At 39.1% G+C, this 24850-nt stretch overlaps 1 protein-coding gene and 1 long non-coding RNA gene across 6 annotated transcripts in view; one reads left to right on the top strand and one right to left on the bottom strand.

Moving 5' to 3' along the window:
* Positions 1-329: 329 nt before the first annotated feature.
* On the bottom strand, positions 330-10375 carry LOC123277663 (uncharacterized). Of its 2 annotated transcripts, none has more exons than XR_011494827.1 (3): positions 10250-10375; positions 517-3025; positions 330-401 (listed from the first exon to the last, which is right to left on the bottom strand). It is a non-coding gene; the product is annotated as an uncharacterized lncRNA (long non-coding RNA). The 2 variants fall into 2 exon arrangements; XR_011494828.1 differs by lacking the exon at positions 10250-10375 and adding an exon at positions 6230-7424.
* A 1933-nt stretch (positions 10376-12308) lies between these two features.
* The window catches only part of TTLL7 (tubulin tyrosine ligase like 7), a 133270-nt gene continuing 120728 nt past the window's right edge, over positions 12309-24850 (top strand). For 3 of the 4 annotated variants that reach the window (XR_006514561.2, XM_014830093.3, XM_014830092.3), the window contains exon 1: positions 12309-12496. The gene's annotated coding sequence lies outside the window, so the exon portion shown is untranslated. The remainder of the gene's footprint in view (positions 12497-24850) is intronic. The other variant, XM_014830094.3, reaches the window with a different exon arrangement.

Here is a 24850-nt window from a genome sequence, read left to right as displayed (position 1 = left end):
CTTCCTCAATATGTCTACACATCCTGACAATGGTAACAAAACTCTGTCTTGTTTCTGAGGTTGGTCTTGTGCAGGACTTTCTTGCCTCTCCCCCAGTGGCAGCAGAACTCTGATTGGTAAGATTCAAGATCCAACATGGTTTCTTGCCTCTCCTCCAGAAGCAGGTGGATTTTGCTTCTACTCCCCTTAGATGCAATGGGTCTTTGGTAAGAGGTTTGCTGCCCCTCACCTCAGTGATTTAAGGCTTTTGCTTCATGAGAGAGAAGAAAGTAACGAAGTAAGTAAGGCCTGTGCCCAACCCCTAACAGCTGCCCATTACTTCCTCATACCTGCATTAGTGAGGTGGCTCTCTCACATCTCTTGCCCTGTCTCCAGTCTTTTTGTGAGGATCCTCTGGAAGCCTGTGGGAAAAAGCTTGAGGGTGAGTACAATCCCTCCCTGCTTCTGGGATGTTCAGCTATCCCAAACTGATGCATCAGCTCACATATGCCTTTAATTTTAGGGTTTTTTTCTTACCTGTTTGTATGGTGGCCACCAGTTTTTCCACTAATCTCGCACAGGTCAAAAGGTTCATGTTCTCCACCTCTCCTTTAAGGAGCTTGTTTCCCATTGGAATTCAGGTTACTCAGCTGCCTTGTGATCTCAGCTCTCTGAAATGCTCAAGGAAAGTTATGCTTTTGTAGATTAACTACCTTTTTTCTTGTTTCTAGGTTTAGTGTAATAATCTTACAACTTTGTATATCCTAAGTGGAAGTTGGAGTATTGTGTTCTTCAGTTTTAAGTAATAGAAATTAATTCTGGATAATTTAAGCAGAAAAGACATCCTACTATATTGATACTGGGGAATTAACACAACCCACAGGTAAGAGAAAGAACCAAGCTCAAATTAGACAAGAATCAGGGTAATTCCAAGGGTCCAGGTAACAAGGACTGCTTAACTACCTTGTCAGGGTACCTTTACTGGAAGGAATGAATTCCAACTGTCTTAGGTTCTCAAGATTCAAAGTCTTGGGAGAATTTCTGATTGATCAGTTAAATCCTCATGATTATCTCTTGGTTTTAGGAAGACACCATGGTTGTACAAACGGAAGACAGGAATGCATCAAAATAGGTATTATATTGCTAGAATAGGATGAATGGATTCTGGATAGCACAAGAAAAACAATTTTCCACTATACCTATAGATGTTGCTGACTTGTTGATTTCGATCTGTTATAATCAAGATTTCATTCAATTTTTTATTCAACAAATATTTATAGGGTATTTGTTAACAAGGCAATATTCTTGATGGAATTATGGGCAAGGATGACAAAACAAGGAATGTTTTTCAAACTAAATTATTAATTTTGTGATTTATTTGACTCTCTGCTTGCTTCCATGTTCTCAGTTTTATTCTTGAATATTTAGATAATAATGAGTACATAAAATGTTTACTCACTGAAAATGCAAAATTATCATGAAGACTATTACATGATACTTTAAGGAAAAAAGGCAGAATAGCCTTTGGAAAATAAATGCTCTGTCTAGCAATGAAATACTTTTTATCTTTGTATAACCAGATGAATTTCAATAATTACTTTCTATATCTTGAGAGTGTCATGGGATCTATTAGTCTTGGCAGTGACTTAAGGCAAAAGGGCAAGGTCAGAGGCAGTACAGAAGTACATTTGATAGAATTATTTATTGTGAGTCACATTTTCACTCCTTGTACTTGTAAGGGATTTACTCTTGTTGGAATCTGAGAGTGGATCAAAAGGTTTGCAAGTTTAATTTTGTATTATACGCTTGGCAAATGGAATGCATTTTCCTAAGGAATTCGCCTGGTGATAAAATATTTTATGCCTGGGGTACTTGGGTCACACAAATGGGATGGAATATGCTAACTTCTCTTCCTTGATGAGGCAGTAGAGTGGAGCAGTAAGGATGAGAAGTTATTTAATAACTTTAAAATTTCAGTTTCTTCACCTATAAGATGGGAATAATATGGTTTCCTCATAGGGTTTAAATGAAGATTAAGTGCTGAAAGGTCACTAAAAAATAACTGTTATTATTAGCTCTCCGGCCACAATAATCTGCCAGGCTCATATCCTCTCTAGGTGATTTAGGCTGAATTGTTTACAATTTTTTCTACAGATGAACTTGATACACTGAAATCCTGTTATTAACACATTGATTTACTATAATTATCAACCAGAAATGTTATAGTCTCACTCTTAAAATAACCAGACATGCAATTGCAATCATAAGAAGAAAGATGTCTGCCATTGGGAGCAGCAAACAGAAAACCTTAAGCCACATCCTTGAGAGAGTGAAGGAGTGGGGTTGCCTTGGATAGGAAGGGCCATGTTCCTTTTCAAAACATTTCACTCTTGTATGGAACCATGCACAAGACTGAAGGTCACTCTCTTTGCTTGAGGGCCTGGAGAAATCCATAGTCCCTCAAATCCAATTATAAAGTCATACAGCCATAATCAGTAGGACAAATATTTGAGGGTTTTAATTTTTGTTGGTGATTTACTTTGAATCATTACTTCCCTATGTGACAAAGGGATGACATTATGGATTATAAACTAGATGAACTAGACTTCATCCTTGCACCAGTCTTTGATTTCTTACGTGACTCTGCAAATGGTAATGTGACTCAGTTTCCTTTTCCATCAAACTTTGATTATAAAATTGTGTTTCCTCAAACCTCAGCAGCTGTGGGTAAAAGTGAAGGCACAGTAACTACAACAATTAGTATTCCGACTTTCTTTCTTCCTCCATCTTTTCTGGGTTATTTTCCCACCTCATGAGGTAACTTGAGTTCCACTCAGTGTGTTCCTCAGTTCTTTCAGGGAGAGAAATGGGGCTGGTGGAGAGTTGCTTGAGAACTTAGGATATCATAGAGCATTTGCCATTTTCCTTCCCCTCTGCTTGAGCTCCCAAAATATCAGAGTCTGTTGCTGTCTTTGGTGCTGTTTCTCCCCAGTTTGCCGGTTTTGCTGATACCTTTGATAAGTTACTGTCCTCAAAGTGGACCCAGCTGAAATTAGGAACACAAACAAGCAGCATCAACCCCCAAATTAAACAAAAAGACTCTCACCCATCTTTGCCGTGCAAGTCCCAAATATTACTGTTTTGTACTGTCAGTGTTCTACTGAGTTCCCAGTAAAACAAGTTTTAGTTTTTCTTGACCTCTCACCTTCCTGGGACTTGAACCTGAGAACCTGGGACTTGAAGCTGGAGTACAATGTGAGCAAAAGATATCAAGCTGTGCTCAAATTCTGACACATGGTTACTGAAATAGACTTGTGTGCCTGACTTTGCTTTGCCTTAGGATGAATCCTTTTTCACCAGGGAACTCCTCAGTCCCTAATTCAGATATATTCTCGGCAGATGTTATTGTCATTTTGGCAGACAAGCCCTAACTGAGCTTCAAAGCACGGACTACCTGGGCTCAGCCAGGAACCCTAGCCTCATTGTCTTTTATGTAGCATTTTTATAACATGAATATAGGTGTTAGAACATGTAATAATAGCTAACACAGACAGTCTGACTCTATGCAGATGGAGCCTGCAAAACGGATAGATGACTCAGATCAGATGCCTACTTCTCTTGTCCCAACATCTCAGCACTAAGTAAGTACTCTAGAACCATGATCTGGTTCCAGGAAAAATGAGGGAAGATCTTGAATGGACTGAGATTAAATCTTTACTACCTGATGGAGTGAGAGACTTAAATAAAAGTTAATTTGAGTTATAGAACACAGTTAGCCTAAAGGAGATTCTGGTCACATGTTGACATGACAACAGCTCCCTTTCTCTTCATCCTCAGCTCTAGGCTACCTGCCTCTCAACAGCCTAATGACTGCTGGCTTCCATGGGTAGTTGAATAGACGTGAGGGCTCAGGGTCTGTTGGCGTTCTAGCAGAGAGAAATAGTCCACTGCTTTTCCCCTCATGGAGTGGGAAAAACCATCATCAGGGAGCTAGTGAGGACTAAAAGCAGCGTTTGTTGGGAAATGCTGGGAGGTCAGAGATCTGTGATCTCCAGACATAAGACGATGTTGGCTCAGATCTTCCTGCCCTTACAAGGCCAAGAAAGAGCTGTGCAGGAAGACTGGATCTCCCTGTTTCTCAGACTGTGGGAGTACCAGGAAACTTGAGAGCAGGGGAGTTTCCTTCAAGACCAGCAGCAGGGTCTGGCAGCTTCCTGCTGTAAATTACAGGCCCCCGTAGGCAGAGAGAGTCATGGTCTATGAGATTCCCGTCATTTAGAATCTGAGCTCCAACGAGTTCATATAGAAAAAGAACCCATCCAATAGCTGAGAGAAGAGCAGTCATCAGAACAAACATCCCACTGATGGAGTGCTGCTGGAGGCAAGAGTGACATCTTGAATTAAGAGTCAAGACCATGATAAAAAATTCTTTCTGGAATTGAAAACACAGTTTCCAAAATAAAAAATTCAGGAGAAGAACTGAAGGAGAGGATAGTCTCTATTGAAATCTGAATCAGTGGTCTGAAAAATTAAGTGCTAAGAAATATCTCAAAGCACAAGCCAAAACAAAGTGAACCTCAAAAGGAAATGGAAATCAGATCCAAGGGAATTTCAAAGGGAGAAGAAAGAACAAATGGAGGTAAGGCAATAATTAAAAATCATCAGAAAAAAATTTCCCTAGTTTAAGACCTAAGTCTGATAAAATTCCTGAATGCTAAGGATATAAGAAAAAAACCTCACAAGTTTCCAAGCAGTTATGAACAAATTATCTACAAAGGAAAAAGTATCAGAGTTGCATTAGGCTTATTTGCAACAATGGAAACTGGAAACAAGAATGAACTAGCATCTATAGATTACCCTCAGAATAGGACCACTACCAATGACTTCAACACAAGATATCACTCACCCGACAGCATGAAAGAAAGAGTGGAGATATACAACAAAGAGTTTACTACTTGTGTACTTCTTCAGAGGGAAACCCACAAGAAAAGGCTGTAGCCAAACAAGACATAGACCAGAATAGAAATCTCAAGATGGAAAAAGAGGAAGAGGGGAGTAGAACTGGAGGATAGGAAAGAAAGAATGTTGAACAAGGAAGAAAACGAAAGTTCTCTAAAAGACTTATCAAACGGAGGAGGAAAAGGGGGAAATCTAGGATCTTGGTAAGGAAAATAATTAATATCTTGCTTTCATATGATAGTCCAGTAATACTATCTGATTATGAGAGCAAGGGAAGGGAAGGTAACCATTTATGAAAAGAAAAAACACTCCCAATGGAACCTGCAGAAAAACAAAGGCAAAAGGAGATGAATGAGACTTGATCAGACAGGCAAGCAGAAGAAAGAGCTAAAAGGGGAAACAACATGGTAAGACGAATAAGTAACAAATAAGATGCAAAAGATAAAGTCAAGCATATCAGGCATTACACAAAATGTAATTGGACTGAAGTTCTCTTATTAAAAAAGACTGTCACATTCAGTTAAAAAAAGAGCATATTTCGCACTTTGCAAAATACATACTTAAAATACAGTAATAAAAGAGGTTTGAAAACAAAAGAAGGACCAAAAAAGCAAAATCAGACCAAATAAAACAATGGACATACACAGAAAGACATCAAGAGAGGCAATATTAATAGCAGGCAATGTGAAATAGAAAGTTAAAAACACTAAATAGGATAAGGGAAGACATTATGAATTGATTAAATGCACTGCTTTTAGCAAACAAAATAAGAAACGAAATATACAAACAAAGCTTTTAGGACTGGAAGGGGATATTTTATTTCACTTTAAAAAAAAGAAATGAAATAACATGATAAAAATACAATTGTACTGGATTTTTCAGTATATCTCTCCCAGAACTGAAATAATTTAATAGACAAAAAAAAAAAAAAAAAAGCTATAGAGAGGACATAGAGGAAATGAAAAATAAAATTTATAAACTTGATTTAACATGTTACATAGTAAACAACATTTTAGTCCATGAATAGAATATATACAAATATTTCCATAGAACTTTTACAAAAATGAATTGTGTGCTTAACCAAAAAGAAAACCTTAACAAATTCAAAGAAGTGGAGAGCTTATAGATTACGTTTTCTCATCATAGTCCAATAAACTTAATCGGCAATTAAGAAACATGCAATAAGTCTTGTATGAAAGAGGAAATTAAAGGAATGTCTCAGTCCTTTTGGCTGTTATAACAAAATATCGCAGACTGGGTAGCTTATAAACAACAAAAATTTATTTCTCACCGTTCTGGAGGCTGAAAGTCCAAGATCAAGGTGCCAGTATGGTGGCCTCCTGGAAAGAGTCTTCTTCCTGGTTCATAGCTGGTGCGTTTTCACCATGTCCTCAAATGGTGGAAGAGGCTAGGGATCTTTCTGGAGTTTTTTCTTTTTTACAAAGGCACTAATCCCATTCATGAGTGCTCCACCCTCAAAACTTAAGCACCTCCCAAAGGCCCCACCTCCTAATTCCATCATTTTGGGGGCTTAGGATTTCAACACATGAATTTGAGGGGAATGCACACATTCAGACGACAGCAAGGAGAAATATTGAAATTCCCAGAAGCATTGGGAAAAAAAGACACTTTATATTAAAACGATGGGGAACCGTAAAACTGAGCTCAGAGGAAAACGGTTGCCTTTAATCATAGAAGGAGAAGGGGGAAAATTGGGGAATTACGTACTTATCTTTATGAATTCAAGTAAAAACAACAAGAAAAACAAAACAAAAGAAACTTTGAAGAGGGAATTAATAAGGATAAAAGCTGAAATTATTAATATTGATAAATTAACAGAAAAGAATAATACATTCAAAGATTGATTCTTTACAAAGACCAGTAAAATAAACACCAAGTGAGCCAGATAAGAAAAAGAGAAGGAAATCAAAATTAGACAAGATTAACAATGTGAAAATAGGAAAGAGATGAAAAGAATTCTAAGTAAATACTAATGGTCGCTCTGTAGCAGTACATTAAAAGAAGTAAAACCTAGAAGAAATAAATACTTCCCTAGGAAAACATACGTAATCACAAATGACACAGAAGAAGTGAAAACTTGAATAGACCAATTACTATGGAACAGATTGGAGAAGTGATTAATGATCTCCTATTGAAGAAGGCGGCAGGCAGATGAATTCACAGCTGAATTTTTAATCTAACCATTAAAGAATGGATAATTCCATTATTACTTCAACTATTGTGGGTCTTAGAAAATGACTGAAAGTTCTCCAGTTAATTTTATGAAGCCAGAATAACTCGAATACCAAAGCCTAAGAAGGAATTCAACAACTACAGCAACAATTCCAATCACAGGCCAATTTCATTGATGACTATAGATGCCAACTGTTTAAACAATATATGAGAGTACAGAGCAGAGGAATGAATCGAAAGAGTAATACACCATGACAAAACAGGTTTTATTACAGGAAGAAAAGGGCACTTGAATTCCATGCAGTCTATCCACATATGGATTACACTAAAAATTAAAGGGAAAAAAACCCCTAACCTTTATCAATAGGTAGTGAAAAGGCAAGCAACCAATGCCAAGGGAAACTCAAAGCAAAATAGAAGCAGAAGAAAATCACTTAAATAATTAAGAAAAGCCACTAACAAACATTATCTTAAATGGTCAAAATAAAACCTTTCATTTAAAAATCAGGAATCAGGGCTGGCCCAGTGGTGTAGTGGTTAAGTTCACATACTCCACTTCAGTGGCCAGGGATTCTCAGGTTTGGATCCCGGGTGCAGACCTACACACCACCCCTCAAGCCGTGCTGTGGCAGCATCCCACACACAAAACAGAGGAAGATTGGCACAGATGTTAGCTCAGGGCCAGTCTTCCTCATGAAAAAATAAACAATAAAAATCAGGAATGAGACAAGCATTACTATAATCCCTTTTACTGGTGAGTCTAGCAAATGTAAATAAAATAACTGGTATAAATAAAGGAAAAAGAGAGAAAGTTCCTAATGCTAATGATATGTCTGTTTTCTTAGAAAATCTAAGAGACTTTTATGAAAAAACAAGTAATAAGAGAATATAGTGTGTTAGATGAATACAAAATAAATTACAGAAATCAGCAATCTCTCTCTATTCAGGCAAAGGCACTTAGAAAAGGAAATGGGAAGAATATTTCATTCAGAAGACAAACGCTAGAAAATAATTCAGTATAAGTTTAGTAAGAAAAGTAAAGAACATACATGAACAAAACTATAAAAATATAAAAATACAAGACAAAATATAAACAAATGAGGAAGCCTATTATCATCTTGGATTCAATAACACTGTTATAAACATGTCAGTTCTTCAAAAATTAATACATAAATTTATGTTGTCCTAATTAGTCTCTTTTTTCTTTAACATAAAATACATATAATAATTGAAAAGAATCTTAAGTTCCAAGTGTCCACATATAACAGTAATTGTGAATAAGTGTAATCTTTAACTTAAGGCTTTTTGAAGAATTTTCAGAATGATCAAAATAATACTGAAAAAAGGCTCTAAACAATTTAATAAAAACATTGTTGTATAATAAATGTGAATTACATGTAGTAGATTTTCAATACCAGTATCCCATTTGCTTCTCAGTAAATGATGGGGTTAAGGGGTTAAGTCTAGGAGCCTGGATGTGTTTTGGGAGCTGCATGTTGCTCTTGTCCTATATGGTCTGGTCAAACTTGGTTGTACATTAGAATTACCCATAGTGCTTCACAAGAAAGTAGATTCCAGGGTCCCACCCAAGAGGTCCTGCAATCTGAATCTATAGCAAGAATTTAGAAATCATTGGCCAAATCTACGCTGCAAGGATTGCTTCTTCTATCAGGGTCTCTTTTCCGAGCACAGAAACCTGGAAAAGGGTACCCAATGTTTCCATTGGGAGGACTGTCATTTAAATCCTCTTTGTGAGGAATGACTCATTTCCTATAGGAACTAGAGTTGAAAATAGATTTTAAAAATTATGCAGAAAGTAGATTTTGTATTGGAGAGAAACATGCACCTTGCTTTCTGCATAGCAGGAGGCAGCAAAAGTATGTCAAGAGTATTGTCATGTATTGGTTTGGGTTTGAAACCTGGCTCTGCCTCTTTCTAGCTATGTTACCTTTAACAAATTAACCACTGTAATTCTCATTTTCTTTATCTATAAAATGAGGATGATAATAGTGCTTACTTCACATGATAATAGTACTTACCTCAAATATACGAATGATTTAATAAGTGTTAGCTCAAAGCAAATAAACAGAAATAACACTATTGAATATTCTCCTTAACAAGAGGAACTTGGGAGGTTAATGTCACCATACACCTTAGTACGGGGCCAAACACATATTAGGTATTTAATATTCTTAAACCAAAGTTCAACATACTGCGGCTCACACTGCAGTTTTATCAAAGGCATTAAATATTCTCTTTCTCTCTAGCTCTCTTCTTTTTAATACCATTTTAAAACTAATATCATTTGAATGTCCCAGGTCATGCTGGTTTGGGGATACAAATGAATTCACCTTAATATCACTGCCTACACAAGTTTTAACAATCATCTCTCCCAACCCCTGCCTCCCTCATTTATGGCAGGAAATCCTCAGCTGGTCTCCCAGGGGCTCAGAAGCAGTTCCACCCATGCGCTACTGCTCTGGGCTCCCAGTCAAGTTATCTTGACCTTTCACTGGCCACTAGTGTCCTATATAAGAATATGCCATCCCTGGGCAGAGCAGTTCCTTATGGGTGGCAGGGCTGCACAGAGGGTTGTGGCTGACTGGGTGAGAGGATGGCCCTTCCTCCAGTTCTGTGCTGTAGTATGTCATCAGGGCTCCAAGTAGTACTTCATGGACCCCAAATCCCCCAAGGCGGATGTGAAGACGCTTCCTCAGGTTTTGACCCTAACTTCTTTCCCCAAGGGGCTCAAAACCACTCTGTGAGGAAACAGGGAATGCAGGCACCACGCCATTCCCTCCATTCCTTTTGATAGTTTCTCAAGGCTGCCGGCACAAAATTTCCTTCCTTCTTCATTCGGAAACATATGCAACAAGAACACCAACTTATACAAACAGACAGCCAGAGATGTCACCAGTCTATCAGGTTTAAAAATGATAAGCTTCTCAGTCCCGCTTGGTCTCAGGCAGACCATGCTAGACCTGTCCTCCTTTGTTATATCCCTATCAACCAGACAGAGAATACTAATTGAAAAGTCATCTTGTCTACTCTGATTCGTTCCTTTGCTGTCTCCTTCAAAAGTGAAACAATTTATCGAGGAAAGAAGACTCACACATACCTGAGGCTGAGGCCATCCTGGCCCTGGGTCACAGCTGCCTGGCTCGCCTGGGGATCTAGTGCCTGGGCTCCTCAGCAACGTGGACCTCTGGGGATTTCTGTTGTGCTGGTACTGATGTGTGAACATTTGTAATAACAGTTAACATAATAACAATGACACGACATAGGGAAGCAACTTAATCTTATTCCTGATTTCTCAAAAAGCATCCTTAAGGTGATGTAAGAATTGTTAATGCCCCTGTTCCTTTTTCTTCAAATTCTGATAAGGCTTATGAGGACCCATGACATTAGTCCATTTAAAAACTCTTGCTCCTTCCTGTGATTGGAAGAATGATCTTGTAAAGCATAATGATCCTGTAAAGTAATAATAGTTTAAATGTAGGTAAGGTGTAACATGGTGTAAAATGACTAACAAAAAGGTAAGGGGGAATTTCTCCTCACCCTCACGTGACCCTAACAGCGCATTTCTGACACTGATGTTTTCCAGGCTAGTTCTGGGTGAAATCCAGCCTCTTCCTTCTGATCCCTATTCCCACCTCAGGGAGACGTCCACCTTAGATCCCCATGTGTCCCTTTCTCCATCATGAAAACCAGACTTCACAAAGGAAGGACAACCTCACATTCAAGTGCCAATTGTGGATGTGATACAGGTTGGCGTCTGTTTCCCACTGGCATTCTAGTGGAAAGGCACTAGTCAAAGCCCCAGGTTGCAATGCCTGCTCTGCCACCCATAACGTCTGAGATGTTAACCCAGCACAAATAACTCTTGCAGCCCAGTTTCTCTATTTAAGAAATAGCCACAGCATTACCAACTTTCACAGGAGGTTTTAGAAGAACAAATGAAGGAATGAAACAAGAAATACTCTCAGCACAGTGTTTGCTCCACAGTAGGTGCTCAATTTATGTTAGTTTACTCAAAAGAGGACAAAACCTTAATCCAGAGAAAATGGCTTTTAGCTGTGGAATTTCATATTGTTTGGGAGGCATCTGGAGGGCCTGTTTTTTTTCTGCTTCCCTTAATTATATTTTATAGTTAGTTGCCAACTCTCTTCTGTCTTTTTTATCTTTGTATAAGGAAAACTATACGCTTGTCTCCATCTCCACCATAGTCTGAAATGAACCTGTGCAAGCCTGGTTGTGACAGGGGCAGCAACCACAAAAGTGCTTTCACAAAGTCCAAGGGATGTCAGAGGTAGGGACTTTTCTTACCAGTTCTGTAAAGTTCCTTTCATATGCGGAGGACAGGATTCCCTCCCCATTCCCAAAACAATAAGAAACTGGTGAACAATGACCCTCGAGTATATTTAAATTCCTCTAATAATCTTTCATATTCTCTATGTTAAAACGGTTTCCGAAACCCACATTTTCCAACTGCTGTAGTTCAGCATTTGCAGAGCAATAACTATGATTCAAAACTGTCCCTCACTTCCCCTTATCCACAAAGCACCTACAGGATGGGACCCCTCTTGATTTTATTTTCTAACTTTCAAGCTGGGCTTGGATACCCTTTTACTCATTGCTCCACAAAGATGCTTCGATAAAGGATGTGAGGAGCTCCTTCGGTGACTCAGGATGCCCCCCTCGGTCTTGTGGTGTGATGTCTGTGGTAAGGGATGCACCAGAAACTGGTGCTACGGGCCTCGCAGGGGAGAAGGCGTGCACGCAGGCGGGGCTCAGGCCGGCGCCCTTTCGCATCTCCTTAAGAGGGGACCCCGCCCAGCGCTCCCGTTGCTAGGACCTCTGTTTGCCGCGTTCTAAAGGAGCCCCGAGCGGGACCAAGGCAAACCAGGAGGGGGGTGCCCGGAAAAGCCAAAGGACTGTCTTCAGTCAACAGCCAGGAAAAGCTACCGCTCCTCTGTTGATCCCTCCTGTCCCCAAGCCCTCCAGGCGCAGGGTGGGCAGAGGATTCCTCTCGTCCTTGGTTCCTCCCAACCATCGGCCGCCCTCCGCGCCCTGGGCACTCGTTCCGCGCCGCACGCCGCGCACCCCCGGCTGCAGCCCGCGAATGGTCTGGCCCGTCTGTAGCCACCGCCCCTTCGGCAGCGACAGCTGCTCCAGCTGCTCCCGGTCGTGCGCCCGAGCCCCGAGCCGTGGCGGCCGCGGGCGGTGGGTGGGCAGGGGAACTCCGGACCTCGGCGCGGGCGGCCGAGCCCGGGGACCGCCGCCCGGGGGAAAGCGGGGAGCTCGGAGCCGCAGGGGGACCGCCCGCGGCGGGGAGGCGAGGACTCGGGTGGGCTTTCCTCACCCGGTGAGTACCTGCTGCCTTGATCCTCCTCGACCCCTTTTCGCGTCCCTACGCCCCCGACGTCTCGGCCCCCAGCCGGGACGGTCAGTGCTTTGGCGACATAGTCCCCCGCGGGAACAGCAGAACCGGGAGCTGCTGGTGTTCGTGCTAATGATTCAGCACCATTCGTGCCCCGAGAGGTTTGGGCAGAATGGGGGAGGGTGAGGGGCCGAGGTCAGTTGCTGTGCTCTCACCTCCGTTTCTAGGCTCCAGATGGATGACCCGGGCGGGCGGGGTCGGGCAGGACGAACAAGGAGGCTCCCTGCTGGCTGGTTTGTAGTTCCGTGCTTTCCCCACATCCTGGTACAAACCTCCGTGAGTGTGCAGTGCAGTCTTCAAAGTGTGTCAGATTAGTATCTTTTTCGCACATGCGAGTGAAGTCTACTAGGGCCGTTGTCGATATCGCTCACTCTACCTCTTGCTGCACTGGTTGCCTAATTCAGGTCATCATCCACCCAATTTTGCATCGCCTGGCGTTCCCCTGCTAACGTGTGAGAACGATGCTATATCCAAGTTGTGTATTCAGGATGGGTTTGACTGGTTCTGGCAAAGGAGGAAAAGATTTAAGGGAGGTGGGAAATAATACTCTCAGAGTCTAGGCGCTTACTTTTTAATATATTATTTCTTTAAATCATCTCAAAAACCCAGAAGCATGTGGAAAGTGAGGAGCAGGGAAGTTAAATTTACGTGCTCAAGGTCACAGAACAGGAATCTGAATATGCGTCCTCTGACACCAAGCCCACGGACCTTCCACTGTGTTGAGTAGTGTGTCCAGTGTCCACATATATCTGGGTCTATTAGATATTGAACATAGAATGAACTTTTCTAGGAGTAATCTCAAACAGCAGCAACAACCTGTAAACTTCCTGTGTATGGAATTATTGTCATTTTAGAATAAAAGTAAAAGCATCCTTTGAATCATGAAAAAAACAAACCCTATTTTCTTAGAAAGCGTATGCCAAAAAATATCTGGACAATTCTGCATAGGAGAGCTAGCTCATAACAAAAGATGTTCAACACATTTTTGGTGGTGATATATGGTGGATACTCAAGTGTTGGAGAAGTCAGTTAGGAAAGTAAAAAAAAAATCTGGAAACCTTTTTTTTTTTGTACTTTAGGGAAACATTTTCAGTAAGTACAGTTACCTAGTTCGTAGGGTGTGTGACTGAACTGTTTTTGTGGGCTGTGTCATCCCAGGATAGGATGACAGATAAGCCCAGATTGATAATGTTATTTGGTTCATTACAACTCTGTGATTTGGCATAGCAGGTGATAACTTCATTTTACAGACTAAGGAACTGAAATACAGAGAACTAGTAAGTGGTGGAATCTGGACAAGCATTGACTCTTAGAAAAAATGTGTGTGTTGTAGCAAAATGTAGCTGTGTATAGTGGGAAACGGAATTGATTTGTTTTTGCTCTGCCCTTCAGAACCAACAGTTATATTGACCTTGTGCGCTCCTGCAACAGAAATGGATGATAGGTTTTTCTTTGTCTCTTGCTTGGTCATTTGCTTTGCTTTCATTTATGATTTATGTATTTTATCTTAAGATAGGCAGCTCTGGTTGATGTCTCAGGAGGCAGGTTGCTATAGTACAAATGCTCATTATCTCTGAGTACTGGAATAGTATTTGATGACAGACGGGAACATAGTCATCTTAGTCCATCATTTCCAAAGTATTGAACCATTTGCATTGGAGAATTCTTTCCGAAGTTAATGGAGATAGTGATAGACTAAAGTCCATTGTCTAAATAAGGCCGTAAAATGGAGACCCAAATTTACATCTGATGTTCAGACAAGACTATAAGAGAAGTAGGGTCTTGTGATGAGTCTTAAGTTTGATTCCTAGGAGGTCATTTATTTTTGTTTTTTTTTTTTTATTATTGTTCTTTTTGTTCTTTCTATGGCTGTACACTGTATCCCACACCTTCGTGAGGCATCTTGCAGTTCAATCTGTTTAATCCCAAGGGAGACAGCAGAATTGGTATGAATTTATAAGCAAAAATACAATAACAGTGCTGTTAAAAAAAAAAAAAAGAGCATGTCCTAGTGATGTAAGGTCAGCAGGAACATTTTAAAACAGAGGCAACACATTTTATTTAGATAGCATCACTGAGAGTATGAATGTAATACCAACCTGGCTTTAGAACTACATTTTCTCTTTCTCTCTCTCTGTGTACGTATGTATTTGTCAAATGACTGCTGTCCCCAGATCATCTAAATTCTTGATTTCAAGGAACTTAAAGTCAAGCTGGGGAGATATTTACTTACACATGAGTAATTAACAAAGTAACTAGAATTGGCTTAATACCAGAAAAAGGTATAGATTTAAGTGCTATATCAGCACCTTAAGAAGAAGGATAAATAGTAGAGGCTGGGACATCAGAGGATCAGGAAAGTCTTCATGGATGGAAGTGAATTAAGTCACTGTCTGAGCGATGGAAACATTTCACCAGGCAAAGAGAAAGCCAGACAGAGAGGTTCAGCTGAGAAGTGCTGTATGGTGTTTGGATACATGGTGACAAATTATGAAGAACTTTGATGATCAGGCAGTGAAAGCTGTTTCTTACCTGGTAATCATAGGGAGCTAGTGCAGGTTTCAAGCAGGCCAGGTTTCTCTTTGGCTCGTTTTGCTCACATTGTCCATATTCCTTGCTCCAAGTGCCCTTCCAGAAAATAGTATATTTCCTGGATACTGATATTAAAAGGATTGGTTGTCAACTAAACCCACAAAAAGTTTTCTATGCAAGTAAAATTTTTCCTTTTCCAAGGTAGTTTGCCTTTTTAAAGCTTTCTGCCTCCATTAGAATTATGAATAATTTGGAAACTGTGAGAATATAAAAAGGAAAAAAAACCGTAATCTTACTAACTAAAGACAACCATTGTTAATATATTTTGATGTGTTTCCTTCCTCTCTTTTTTCTGTGCATAGTTTCAGTCATGCTATGTATTTGACATTTTATATATTTTTACTTTAAATTTTATAACATTAATTTTCACTTAATTACACTTAGTGAACATTTAAAATGCCTACATAATTTTTCCATTAGGTAGATGTACCATAATTTCCTAATCATTCCTCATTGTTGCTATATTATTGATAATAATAAATAACACTGTGATGAACATCTTTATTCATAAACTCTTCTCTATATTTTAGAAATTAGTTCCTTAGGATAGAGTCCAGAAATAAAATTTCTAGGTTAAAAGGTATGAGTTCTTAGTTTGACTTTTTTTAAATTGAGTTATAATTGACATATAAATTGTATCAGTTTCAGGTGTACAACATAATTATTCGATATTTGTATATAAAGTAAAGTGATCACTGCAATAAGTCTAGTTAACATCATCACCACACATAGGCACACATTTTTTTCTTCTTGTGGTGCTTAGTTTGACTATTTTATGCAAGGTTTGAAACTCTACTGGACTCTGTATGTTCTCTTTTGGAACATTTACATATTAAGTACAGGGTATTTGGATATTAATAATTAATAACACTCAGTCCTATCCATGGCTCCTTAGATTACAGTCTCTCAGGCAACCTCTTCTTTTGATTAGAAAGACTAGTTAAATCATGAGGACTGGGAGAAAGGCAGGCAACTTGAGGCCACTGAGGAGAGAAGATGTAAATAAAGTTGGAGAACAGGTTTGATAGGAGTGAGCAAGTTTATAGTCGGAGAAGGAATGTATGTGATAGACTGCTTTCTGGCCCTGGTGTTGTATTTGTGGATCGCAACTCCCCCTGCCCCGGGCAACCACCCCCCAACCCCCATACCATATCTCTCTCTTTACACTTCAGCTTCTTCCATCTGCCTTTAACTGATTCTCAGGTCTCCAGCGTCAGTATTCTGGCAGTGCACTCTTGCCCTCTAATTTGGAGAATCTGCATAGGTGAAGGCAGGAATTCCAGACCTCCTTCCAGTTCTCAGCAGAAACCCTGGTTATAAGGTACAGGAGTGTGTGGTGGACATTGACGACCCCTGCATCCTCCCCTGTGCACATCACCAGAGATGACTTTTGAGAACAGTGGGCACTGGGAGACACATAACGTTCCCAACATCACCTCCTGGCAGTCAGATGCTCCCCTACCCTCATTCCCAGTATACGTTCCCCGGAGGAAATTCCCCTCATGGAGGAGAGAAACTGTACCTCAGTTTCCCCCACCAGTTGTAGAGACACATGGCACTAGCTCCTTGGACAGGTGGCTGGGTCCCTGATTTGCCCTCCCAGGCTCTCACTTGAATTTCCTCCAGGGGAGCCATTAGAGCAGGGAGGCCATTAAGCGTCTCTGAGGACCAGTGGAAGGGGAGTCAGGGGCTATGAACGTGCCTGAGGGCATGAGTAGGGAGCAGAGAGGCAGTTCTTGCAGTATGCTGTCAGTCTTGGCAGACCTGGAAGGAAACAGTGAAAACCGGAGCATCACATTCAAACCAAAAAGAGGCGCCCGTGTCCAGGACCTGACGGGACTGCTGGTGGAAGCTTGTTGTTCAGAGCCTTTTGGGGAGAATTTATCCTTTGCTTCTTTGAGACCTATTATTTAAAACAGTTTGCTTAAGTTCTTAGAGGGTGGTGAATCTATTTCCATTCCTCTCAGGCATCATCTGTCAGAGTTGCGCTGAGCTTAGCCAACGGTTTCCCTAGGGTTACATTAAAGTTAAAAACTGAAATTTAAAAAGGCTTGCCGATTTATTCTCCGCTATCCTTATTTCCGTTAGTTCCCATTTGACATTTGTCTGCTAACACACTCCTGCCCATTGTACACATAGTAGTTGACAAAGCCAAGGTGTTGGAATTGCTTAGGCTCTGGGGAAGTGAGTGATAAGTAAATTTTCGTCTTTTTTCTTTCACTTTCTACTTGCAAGCGTCTGGTTGGCCTATGGTTCTTTTGGTGGTTTAAAGTTAGGTGGTCAAGTGATCACTGGGTCTCCTCTGGGGCTGACCCAAAGGTCTCTAAGAATTCCTGTCTTTTGAAATTGATATTCTTGGTCCACTGGGTGTGCTGAACCATCCCCTTTGTTTGATTTTTCTAATGGTTTGTGGCATCCGAGCTTCCGAACTTCTGTGTTATTTTTGTTCCTCTGCTTAGCTGTGTGAAATGGAACATTATGTTTGACAAAGGGTTATTTTGAACATCTCTCCCTCTTTTACCCACTACTTTGCAAAGTCTGAACTGGTGCCACGTTACTTCAACAAGATGACAGTAGCTTGTTTTTATAAAAATTCTCCTTCCTCCTCCATTAGTGCATTTGCACGGAAGTTGATCTTTTTAAGTAAATGGAGCATTGGCAGACTCGGAAGATGGATTGGCAGTGATACAGGCAGCAGCTTCAACATTATTTCAAGGCTCTTTGTTGGATTAGAATTTTAGGGCTGCTTAGGTATACCTCTTATTTAAGGTAGTACGATCTTTCTTTTGTAGGAGGAGCAACCCTACTTAAAATTTATTTGTGTAAAATCTGCTTTAATTGATATGGTCCCAATATTAGGACCATTATGACTGACTTGGTGATGTGAATGGTCAGACATGTGGCGTATTGGTAGGAAGAGTTAGCAGCTGTGGATTTAATTTGAATCATTGCATTTGATGGGAAATTTTTCATGTGTAATTTTGTCATCGTCATTATTTACAATCTATCTTTTCAAGCTACTTAATAAATAAAAGCTCTAACCACGTGTGGCATTCCTAGTGATTGCTACAAAATCAGCACAACAATTTTAGCACACATCTCAGTTTATATTTAGAACCAGTCAGTCTGCAGTTCACCCAACAAACATGTGTAGCTACTCTGTGGAGAGGAAAGATAGAAATTGAACACTTTCTGTGATTAGCTTAATTGACATGAAACCAGATGGGAGCATTTTCATTTAGCTTTAGATTTGATCACTTCCAAGACGATAATATTTAGTTAGTTACTTAGCATCTCTCAATCTAGAATCCTAAAGGCTGGCGGATCTTATTTATTCCATTTTTAACAATGTGAAAAATAAAGCTAAAGAGAGACAGAAAAAAACCAGGCAAAATTTGCATGCGGAATCATAGCAGGATTAGAAATTGGTCTACAGCTGCCCCTTTTAGATACTAATTTTGACGCTAGATGCTACCTGGTATTTAATGTTATATGTAAACAAGAGGACACCTTTATTCATTTATTGGATAGTTTTTATGCTTTTACTTCTTTTAGGGCATTTGAGGAAAAAATTAACGTGTCAACTTCATTGAATACTTTTTCCTACTCTCTGCCATCTGCTTTTAGTCCACATCAGCTTCCCCCTTGGTCAGCACACATCCATTTCAACCCATTATTTTTGGAAAATCAAAACAAGTTGTTTCTGGAACTAGCCGCCAATATTAAAGGACAGTAGACATCTTAAACATTAAGGAGAGTTTGAAAGGGAGGGATTGGTGCTTCTTAAAATCAAGTGGACTATATATGTGTATGATATGATATATATGTGGAAAAGCTTTTTCACTTGTCAAAAATCAGTGCCAAATGAGCATCTTTTGACAGAAAGAAAAGTTTACTGCTACGTATGTTAGGGGTTTGTCATTTTGGAATAAGAGGCATTTTCTCTTTTAAAAATTTATCTTGGGCTTATATTATGTGTTGAAAACTATTTTCATCCTTGACTAAGGAATTAAAAGTTAAGTATGTTCAATAGTTATAGTGTGCCATATTTACTTCCATAATGTACTTGAGAGTGTATCTGTGAATTTTGCTTTCAAAATTCATAAGGAACCAGAATAATAAATAAAGGATGCGGAATGATAAGTAAATATAAATGTAGCTTCTACTGGGAACAAAATTAAGCAACCACATTCAGCAGTATCTATGAATATAGAGATTTAGATTGCCAAGTAAAATTAGCTAATGCTAGTCCGGGAGTTCTTCTCTCCTTGAGATAACTGTACATATTTTGGTATTATGAAAGTAATTGTCATATTTTCTGGAAGGAAAAAGTAGTAACTTTTTCTTTCAAAGTAGTCTAAAAATATTGTGATTTATGTAATTATTTGGGTGATTTCTGACATTTTCTAGGCATTCCACAAATGCAGCTTTTTCTTCTAGTTAATATTTTATAGCATTTTTATACAGTTTTTTTACTTTGACAAAAAAACACATAACATAAAATTTACCAAGTTAACCATTTTTAAGTGTACAGTTCAGTAGTCTTAAATATATTCATGTTGTTGTGGAGCACGTCTCCAGGACTTTCTCACTTTGCAAATCTGAAATGCTATGCTTGTTACACAGCTTCCCTTTCCCCCAGGCCCATGTGACTACCCTTCTACTTTCTGTTTCTATGGATTTTACTGCTTTAGAGACCTCATATAAATGAAATCAGACAGTATTTGTCTATTTGTGACTAACTTATTTCACTTAATATAATATCCTAAAGGATAGAATATGTAGAATCTGACAGGATTTCCTTCTCTTTTAAAGCTGAATAATATTCTATTGGATGTATATGCCATATTTTATCTGTTCACCCATCGTACATTTGGGTTGCTTCCACCTCTTCACTGTTGTGAGTAGTGCTGTTATGAACACAAGTTTGCAAATATCCCTCTGAGACCCTGGTTTCAATTCTGGGACATATACCCAGAAGTGGGATAGCTGGATCATATGGTAGTTCTGTTTTTAATTTTTTGGGGAGTCTCTATATTGTTTTCCATAGTGGTTGTACTGTTTTACAATCCCACTAACAGTGTGCAAGCGTTCTGTTTTCTCCATGCCCTCACCAACACTTTTTTTTTTTGATAGTAGCCATCCTAATGGGTGTATATCATCTTTGGGATGTCCATTCAAGTCCTTTGCCCATTTTTTAATATAGTTATTTGATTTTTTGTTGTTGAATTGTTGGAGTTCTTTATATATTTTGATTGTTAACTCCTTATCAGATTTGTGATTTTCTCCCATTCCATGGGTTGCCTTTTCACTCTATTGATTGTATACTTTGATGTAAAAAAAGAAAATTTAAGTTTGATGTAGTCCCATTTGTCTATTTTTGCTTTTGTTGCCTGTGTAACATTGACTATTTTAGCAGTTTAAAAATATATTGATAGAATTATTTCAAATTATTGTTTATTAATTCTTCTTCTCCTTATCCTTTAAAATCCACAAAATTATTTTTGAGACTATGTAATTTTGATGCCTGGTATAATTATTTTACAAATTAAACTCAATTTTGATTGACTTTTTCTTTTTTGGAAGAGCCACTTTTTAATCTGTCCATTGTGGAATTTTGTTGCTGTAATTTAACGATATGTTAATAGGAATTGTGTTAAACCTATACAGCAGTTTAGGGAGAATTAACCAAAGCGAGGAGAAAAGGGAAGCCAGAGGCACGGGCGCTGCGTCTCACACTTGGCGTTGGTTTAACCAAGTTGTTCCACGTGCTCGTTTTCCTCTTTCTCTACTAGTATTCTCATTTCACAAAAGATGCTTTCTCCTCCGCTTTGACTCATGATTGTACTTCTCTCTCCTAGAATAAATATGGTAAACAGACCAATAGAACTCCACAATGTCCTCTTCGCCAAATGAAATCCCTCGAAATTATCCCCACCCTGACTTTAAAAAATACAATAGGTAGACATATAACTATATTTTGTTATAAATTATGACAAAGAAAATAATATTAATTCAGTGATGACTTGTGCAAGGATGAAGTACTTTAGAATGTTTTAAAGGATTGACTCAAAGATAGTACAAGAAATATTTGAATTACTGTCCTTTGATTTTGGTTATTGCAAATGGCTTTTTGTATTTTTCCCTACTACTTTATTGAGGTATAATTTATATATGGTAAAATGTACAACTTGGTGAGTTTTTACAAGATTTTGGTAAATAGTGTTTGAAATGCTATGAACATCCAAGACAAGATGAAAAAATATCCGAGATATCAGCGAGGAAAAAGATAAGATGAAATGAGCTAGGGGAGATGTTAGCTCACAAACTCCATGTTCTGAAATCCTGTGTGTTTATTAGAGCTGGGCACACGTTTAATTCCAAGTTTTCTAACTTCCAGGCAGAGAGGGAAACACAAAAAGTTTGATGATTCATTGAAAAACTCTTCCATGAGAAAAACAAACGAGGAACAAAGTTGTTCTTATATAGAATCCAGAGTGAAATTTCTTTTTTTTCGAGGAAGATTAGCCCTGAGCTAACATCTGTTGCCAATCCTCCTCTTTTTGCTGAGGAAGACTGGCCCTGAGCTAACATCCGTGCCCATCTTCCTCTACTTTATATGTGGGACACCCGCCACAACATGGCTTGACAAGCGGTGCCATGTCCACACCCAGGATCCAAATTGGCGAACCCTGGGCCGCTGAAGCTGAACGTGTGCACTTAACTGCTGCGCCACGGCCGGCCCCTGCTGTGGCTTCTTTTGAAGTGGATTCAGTATCATGTAATGCAAAATGTCCTCAACATCCTTAAGATTTTTAAGGGCTATGCATTTGAGATTCTACTCCCTGAAAATTACCCCTTATTATTTGTTTTCAGTCAAATAACAATCCCTTGATTTGAGAGTCTGCTGGGCTGAGTGATAGGAGGGGGACCTCAGTAGAAGGCCACAGCAGCTCTGCACTAAAGCAGGCTAGACGAATGACTGCACAGGTTTTAAAACTTCTTCCAAAATCAATTCTGAGTTTGTTCCAACACACAGAAAAGTTGGTGAGGGAAGTTCCAAACTTGTGACGCGGAACATGGCCCCAGATGCCTATTTCAGCCAGCACAGTCTTACATAAAACAAAATAAGCGGAGCTCCCACTTCCACCTCTCTTACAGAGAAGGGTAATTTTTTCTTCACACCAAAGTACTTTTTCTGGAGTGCTTTTTAAACCATCAATAAAGTCTCTATTGAGGGAAAGTGGGAACAAATTGTTGGGGTTTGGTAAATTCTCGCTTATTAAAAGTTGAATCAGGCCCTGGACTTTTTTAAACAGAGGAGTAAAATTAGTTTGTAGTAATTGCACGAGCATTCCAGCAGCTTGGTTTGTGTAAAGGCAGCTGTCAGAACAACATAAGCTGTGTTTGATTTTTAAAAATCTTTTGAGTCTTTGTTAGAGTAGAATTGTCTTTTGTTAGTAATCCCTTGAGAATGTCCCTTAAGCAAGCCCAACAATCTGTGTACACTTTTCACATCATTAAATGCTTTCATGGGCTACCCGTGGAGGCCTAGGTCGGATGCGCTCTGTCTGCAGGTGCTGTAGCCCAAGAATGCTCTCCTTCCCTCTTCCCAGGGCTCACGAGTGAAGAAGGGCCCAGATTTTCCAGTCCAAACTAATTTAGTGGGAAGGTCATGATCTTAGGTTCGGAGTTGATTATGTACTTTTAATATGTCTTGAACTAATGAATGAATGAGAGTCAAGGTTATATTCTAGCCTCTGTCACTGCTTTGAAATTATATGCAACTAATTTGATAAGAACGTAGCCAGTGTCTTTCATATCAGAAATTTCCATTTTCATCACTATCAGGTTAGAATTTCTGAGTTTAAATAAATACTCATTTACTTATAATATATATTTTATAATATATAATAATACAATATAATCATGTCAATTATTAATATATTATTAGTTATTAATGATTACTTATTAATATACAGTATACTATGTTATAATAACATAAAAATAATAATTCTCATTTACTTCTCCTTCTCCAAATAGCAAAATACCTCTTGCTTTATTGGAACACCTTTTGGTATAATTTTGATTTAAACTGACCCTTAAAAAATGAGTTGTAGGGCCTGGCCCAATGGTGTAGTTGTTAAGTTTGCACTCTCTGCTTTGGCAGCCTGGGGTTCGCCGGTTCAGATCCTGGGCATGGACCTACACACTGCTCATCAAGTCATGGTGTGGTGGCATCCCACATACGAAATAGAGGAAAGATTAGCACAAATGTTAGCTCAGCAACAATCTTCCTCAAGCAGAAAGAGGAAGATTGGCAACAGATGTTAGGTGAGGGCCAATCTTCCTCACCAAAAAAAAAAAAGAAAAAGAAGAAGAAGCCGAAAAAGAAAAGAAAAAAAGTTATAAAATGAATTACAAAAATCAGTTATAAAGATATTGAAAAATTTAAGTATTAGATTTATGCCATCTGTTTATTAGTCTTGCTTTCATGGTTGAGATTTATAGTTTCTTACAGGAAAACTAGATGAATGTTTGATTTTTGGTAAAGAACGTTTCTTCTTTATAATATGTAAAATCTCCAGTATGCTATTCTAGAGGGTGATCAAGAGGAGTAATCTTTCTTTTTTTTTTTTCCCATGGCTATAATTTATCTGCCTCATTTGAGTTTTGCTTAGGCTTCTGGTTTAGGGTCCTTTGTTAGGTCATGTCCTCTAATTTATGGGTTCTTGTCTGTGAGCAACCGCTAAATGGACTGGGAAGCTGAGAAAGAAAAGCCTCTCTGGTTCGTACAGTTCCCTGGGCACATTTGTAACTCAATCTCCCTTTCTGACTGGTGTCTGCATCATTTTTGTCCTAATGGTTTACTTAAGCAGCTGCCTCAGATTCTGTAATAGATGAAGGGTTATTATTTTAACTCTGTGATGTTTAGTTGTATATTTGGTAGGTGAGATGTTATGTAAAACCTAATGGACTAAAATGAGGAAAACAGAAAATTCATTGTTTTGTTATAGGCTACCTGGAGGGAATTATATTCAAAGTACAAACTAAATGTTTATTGTAGTATAGGTGAAATAGTCACGCAACTCTTGTTAATGAAATTCAATGAATGAGGACAATATTGCTAACTCTAAAAGCACGCCTTAATTGTCCAATCTTGGGACCACAGTATGGTTTGCAAATTGTTACTTGTACCCTCCCCCTCCCCTTTTTTCTGGCCCCAGAGAACCGCATTTAAATTGAAATTCAAATGTAGCCAGCTCTGAGTTTTTTCTCCTTCCAGTCCTTCTGTCTGCACTCCACGAGGAAATACTTGGCTTATGACCATTTCTTTACCGTCTTTGGGCATCATCAGAACTGTGGATGCTGCAGGCTGTTTCTCCCTGAGATGAATCAGCTATGCTGTCTGCCAGTCAGCTCCAGACATGGCTAGCTGTTGACTCTCGTCGTTGGGCCCGTAGTGTTAAGTGAAGCTGCATAAAGTAGATCATAAAGTCATTTAATTTGGGCCAAAAATTTGAAACAAAAAAGTGATGTGTGATTTACTTTTTCATGTTTTAAGGTCGCATAAGTTTGTAACTAGAATCGTTGAAGGTTAACTTTGCAGAAAGACTGGCAGACCTTTTCACATGGATTCCTGAAGTAGATTTTTATGGGGCATGTTCTTTGGCATTCTTCCAATTT

Source organism: Equus asinus, chromosome 16 (assembly GCF_041296235.1).
Source record: "Equus asinus isolate D_3611 breed Donkey chromosome 16, EquAss-T2T_v2, whole genome shotgun sequence".
Taxonomy (NCBI): domain Eukaryota; kingdom Metazoa; phylum Chordata; class Mammalia; order Perissodactyla; family Equidae; genus Equus; species Equus asinus.
The sequence above is the reverse complement of the archived record's forward strand: the minus strand, read 5'-3'. Positions and strand labels throughout refer to the sequence as shown.